Source organism: Myodes glareolus, chromosome 22, assembly GCF_982192425.1.
Source record: "Myodes glareolus chromosome 22, mMyoGla1.1, whole genome shotgun sequence".
Lineage (NCBI taxonomy): Eukaryota > Metazoa > Chordata > Mammalia > Rodentia > Cricetidae > Myodes > Myodes glareolus.
This window is the reverse complement of record NC_142047.1, coordinates 33885624-33891623: the sequence shown is the minus strand read 5'-3', so window position 1 is coordinate 33891623 and position 6000 is coordinate 33885624.

Here is a 6000-nt window from a genome sequence, read left to right as displayed (position 1 = left end):
CAGGTAAAACAAAGCACGAGATGGGTTGAATGCATAGGGCCAGAAGGGCAAATAGGAAGCCTAAGGCCATATTTAGCCAATATTGTAGTAAATTTATGGGGTCATGACCTATTTCAGTAATGGAATACACAGATTAACATTCTTGCAGCTCCAAAAACTTATGTTTCTGAGGAAAATATTAGAAGATATTATAGATGACAGACACCAGCCATTCGGGCTGTACAAGAACACAAAGCAATTGATAAACCTGTAGAGGTACCAACAGCCCTACCTTTAAAATGGTTAACTGAAAAACCAATATGGGTTAAGCAGTGGCCTCTAGCTGAGGAAATGTTGCAGGCTTTAGAACAGCTGGTACAAGAGCAATGAGATGCTTGACATATAGAAGAATCTACCAGCCCTTGAGAATCTCCTGTATTTGTTGTCAAAAAGAAATCTGGAAAATGGAGGATGGTGACAGATCTAAGGGCTATCAACAAGGTTATTCAACCTATGGGCCCTCTACAATCTGTAATTCTTCTGCCTTCTCTGTTACCAAAGGGATGGTCTCTCATAGTTATTGATTTAAAGGATTGTTTCTTCACTATACCTTTACAAGAAAAGGATAGGGAAAAGTTTGCCTTCACAGTGCCTACTTATAATAATTCTCAGCCTACTAGAAGATATCAATGGACCATCCTCCTACAGAGAATGCTCAATAGCTTCACCCTGTGCCAATACTTTGTCAGCTAGCCATTGGAAATTATTCATAAGCAATTTCCTAAGTCTATAATCTACCATTACATGGATGACATTTTGTTATCTGATTCAAATATAGATACTTTAGAAAGGATATTTGAAGAAGTAAAGAAAGTCTTGCTAAATGGGGATTACAAATTGCTCCTGAAAAGATTCAAAGAGGAGATTCTGTTAATTACCTAATAGGTTTAAAGAAAATTAGAACACAAAAGGCACAAATTAGGAGATACTGGCTGCAGACTCTTAATGACTTTCAAAGATTATTAGGAGACATTTCCAGTCTACGACCAGCTGTTGGAATAACACCTGATCTAATAATTCATTTAAACAAAGCCTTAGATAGTGATAAAGACTTGAATAATCCCAGAGAATTAACAGCTGAAGTGGAAAAGGAATTTATGTTTGTTGAGGAGAAATTACAGGAGGCAAATGTGAATAGGGTGAATCCAAATATTAATTTTATTCTAGTATATTGCCTTTCAGAATTTCTTCCATATGAATTTTAATGCAGAGGGATGATATTATCTTAGAATGGATCTTTATACCACATAAACCAATTAAAAAATTAAAAAACTTATGTGGAAAATGTCTCTGAATTAATTATAAAAGGTAATTGAGACTTTGTCAATTAGCAGGTACAGACCCAGCAGAGATTATAGTGCCTTTTACTGTTGATGAAATACAAACGTTATGGGAAGACAATGAACCCTGACAAAGGTCTTATGCTAACTTTTTGGAGAAATTAATAGCAATTATCTCAAAAGCGATAGACTTAACCTTATAAAGAAAACTTCTTGGATTCTTCCCAGAATTGTACATTGTACAATAACTGGAGCCCATACATTTTATACTGATTAAAATAAATCAAGGAAGGCAGGTTACAAATCAGAAGAATTAAGTAAGGTGGAACAAAAGCCTTATAATTCTGTCGGGAAGGCAGAATTATATGCTATTCTTTCGGTACTAAGGGATTTTAAAGAACCTCTCAATATAGTTACTGAATCGCAATATGCAGAAACAATTATCTTGCATATTAAAACTGCTTAATTTATACCAGATGATACAGAATTGACTTCATTATTCATCCAGGTGCAAGACATAATCAGGAATAGGCTTTGTCCTATATACATAACACACATCCGATCCCACATGGGTCTGCCAGTTTCTCTAGCACAAGGTAATGCAGAAATTGATCAATTATTGGTTGGAAGTGCAAGCCTCTGAATTTCATAAAAAACATCATGTCAATAGCAAATGTGTAAAGGAGTTTCCTATCACATGACAACAATCTAAGGAGATTATAAAGAGGTGTTCTGCTTGCTCTTTCTACAATCAAACACTGTTGCCTGCAGGGAGTAACCCAAAGGGTACTCAAAGGAATAAAATCTGGCAGATGCATGTATTCGACTTTACAAAATTTGTTAAATTAAAATATGTACACCACACCATAGACACATATTCAGGTTTTCAATGGGCAATTGCCTTGTGCTCAGAAAAGACTGATTCAGTAATCACACATTTATTGATAGTTATGATCATCATGGGTATACCTGCACAAATAAAGACAAACAATGGTCCAGCATATGTATCTAAAAAATAAAACCCCTTTTTGCTTATTATAATATAAAGCACTTTACAGGTATACCAAATAACCCTACAGGTCAGGCAGTTATAGAAAGGCCAAACCATACTATAAAGGATATGCTGAACAAACAGAAAGGGATGGAAAATATCCCCAGAAATAGATTGCATAATGCTTTATTAAAGTTGAATTTTCTTAATGCTAAAGAGAAAGGAACAACAGCAGCAGAGAGGCATTGGATAATGGAAAAAACTTCTGAATTGAATCAACCCATATATTTCAAGGATGTGTTGATCTCACAATGAAAACCAAGAGATGTGCTATGTTGGGGAAAGGGTTTCACTCTTGTTTCTACAGGAGAAGAAAAGTTATGGATACTATCAAAATTAATAAAGATTTGCTTTGAAAAGGAGAAATTCTTGAAAAAGAGAAATGATACCACATCCACAGTGGTGACAATAATACAGGTGGTAAGTCAAGCTCATAAGGGTTAGGGCAGGGTTCTGCTCTTATCTTAGCAGGAAAATACACATCATCAAAAATTCAAGAGACCTTGGATGTTTGAATGCTGACAGAAGAAAAAATAATTATTCACTAAGGAGCATCTCGAAAACAGAATATGGTTTATGAATCCAGGTACTGTTTACACTTACATTTACACACACACACACACACACACACACACACACACACACACACACACAGCTGCTTTTGGAGTTGGACAATGGCTCTATACTTCTCTAAATCCAAGCTTGTTGTTAAAAGAGTTAAAACATTAAGAATTTCTGTCTCATATCAGGAGCCATCTGGTGTGGGATAGAAGAAAGACTTTAGGAAAAATTTTACTTTCTCCAGGACTTTTTGTCTATATCGTTTTCTTCATTGAATGTATGTTTATTTCATACAAATGATGTCTAAGTTTTCATGATGAACATAGATTTTCCTACAGATCCTTTTCCTGCAGTAATCTTTGAAGCTTCCAGGAAGAAGATGGGGTCCCATAGAAACAGCTCCACTTAGTTGAGATGACATTGTGATGCAGACAGCACTATTATAAGACCGCTTGTTTGGGTACCAGCTGCTGAAATGGTGCACCTTCTCATATTCTGGCCAGAACTCCAAATGAGAACTTTGAAAAACAAAACAAAACCCTATTGACTGCTCAGAAATTGTTTGCAACTATACTAGACAGTAATTTTGGAACTTAACCACCACTTAATTTTTTCAGGATCCCATTAAGAGAACATTGCCCCCATGACAGCAGGAAGCAATCCTAGAAGACAACATCACATATCCCAAAAAAGTTTGCCCATAGGGTTGGGAACACTTTTTAGGGGTTATTGATTATTGCTTGTACTAGATAGAGGGTTGGGGTGAAAACTATATTTGTGTAAAAAAAAGGAGATAGTAATAGTGGGTAATAGAGTGAATACTTGTGAGCTATTATTCATGGATAATTTATATTGGTATGGTTTTTGTATATTAATACAAGTTCAAATTATATTTGTTATTTTGTTTACATTATTTGTATGCATATGCAAAATTATTTTGTCAAATTGTATGTAAGTATATTCTTATCTCTGTTTAGGACATTTTGTAAACTGATACAACTTTTCAGACATATTTTCACATTGCATTATATATTACTCCTACCTCTGATCAAGATACATATAGATTGTTTACATTTTGAGGTCATTGTCCTCATTTGTTGCACATTTGGTCACAGATTATTTAATATTCTGACATAAAGTTTTACTCTCTAAGTTATACAGGTATTAATTATTATAGGTCAATAGTTGTTCATGTTTGTTGTTCATATAGTCAGTTCAATTAGGTTCTTTAGATACATAGAGATTGTATTCTGTCTAGATAGGTAATTTTCAGCCACTTCAAGGAACTGTGGAACATGGTATTTAAATAACTTAGGGTTCTGTTGATAAGAGACATGACTGGTTCTGACAGCACCAATCTATTGCTGAGAGAATGTTGAGCCCCAAAGATACTCCATTTGGAGCTTGTTTTCTTCTTGGCAAAACTGGCTTTTGGGCAAGGAACTGCCCGTGCCTCAACCACTGAAAAGTTACATGATCCGGAACTGAATAAGCAGGACTGTCAAATCTTGCCAAGACAGGATAAGACGGTTTTGAAAAATTTCCTGCCTCTGAAAATGGTCTGTCAATTACATTAAGCCATAGCCAAAGTTGGTTGCTTCAATGTTGCAAAATGAGACTTTGGGTCTTCGCTCAGGTAGCTAATTGTCTCTGTCATATATTGCTTGCTTTGGAAGCTACTTGATTGTACTTCCTGCGTGCTCAACTAATATTATCTCCCTTCTCTGGCCTTTGATAGGGTTGAAGATTAGATAGTCATAGTTACTGTCCTCTTATGATCTAGCCAAGCCATTTCCAATATAAGACTTAGACTCCTTAGGATAGAATGTCTATTAAAACATTTAGCATATGTTCCTTGCTTAATATTGTTTATGCTGATTGTAATTCTAATCTTATCCTTGATATCTGCTCCTAGTGTATATTGTCTTGTATCAGGTTTGGAACTCTCTTACTTAAACAAAAGGGGGAGGTGCTGTGGGAACTCCTTCCGCTCCTTTTGCCAATAGCCTTTAAGACACCAGCCCACTTGGGCGTGGTCTCTTTCATTTTTAAAAGCAGTGGTAGCCCTGCTCTAGTTCTCTTGCTTCCTGCGTCCAGCTGCTCCACTCTGTTCCTGGTTGCGCCAAGGGCTGTTGTCTAGGACAGTGATCTGCAAGTTTTTCCCCTTAAATAAATAACCCTTTTATTAATCATAATTCCAAACTGGTGTAGGATTGTTTTGTGACTTACGCCTTCATACATATTTACACTGTTGTTGGATATTCACCAAAGAAGATTGCCTGAATATAGATTTAATTCAATAGAAAGTCTTTATTAGGCAGCTGGCAACTACACCAAGCATTTGAAATCCCAGAGTAGCCCTGGGCCTTTCTCAGGGTGAGATTTTAAGCCCAAAACCATGTCCTGGGTTGACAACCTTCAGTTAACAGAAAGAGTCAGAAGCAGAAGTACAGAAGCTGAAAAAGCAAGGTTAGTACATGTAGACACTTTCTTGTAACTGCGGATTTTGATGGATTAGACCTTTGATTTTGTTTTGGCAGGTGGTGCTGTCTCTGTTCTGAGTTTCATGGTCTGTATAGTATTTTCACCATGGAGTCAGTTGTGCTAAGGTCACAGGGTCTACTAAGGTCTGGCCCTGGTACAACATTACTAATTCACAGCAGTAGCAAAATTACAGTTTTGAAATAGCAGTGAAAATTATGTTATGGTTGGAGGTCACCAAAACATGAGGAACTGTATTAAAGGGTTACATCATTAGAAATATTGAGACCCATTGGTGTAGAGGGTTGGGACAAAGTTTTCTAGAAGGCTCTGAGTCTGCACCCAATGTCTGATACGTTTCCTCCCATACCCAGGATTCATGGGTCTAGGAGTCAAGGACAGAAAAGGCACTGGTACCACTCACAGGCACCTGTAAATGACATACTAGCAAAGGTTTTACTTCCTGTTTCCATGACCTGGAAGTTTTAGTTCCAGAGTTGAGCATGTTTCTGCCAGGACACACAACAAACATTCTACTGAACTAGACCCTATGACTTTCCCTTGGTCTATTTGAGTGCCTGATGCCTT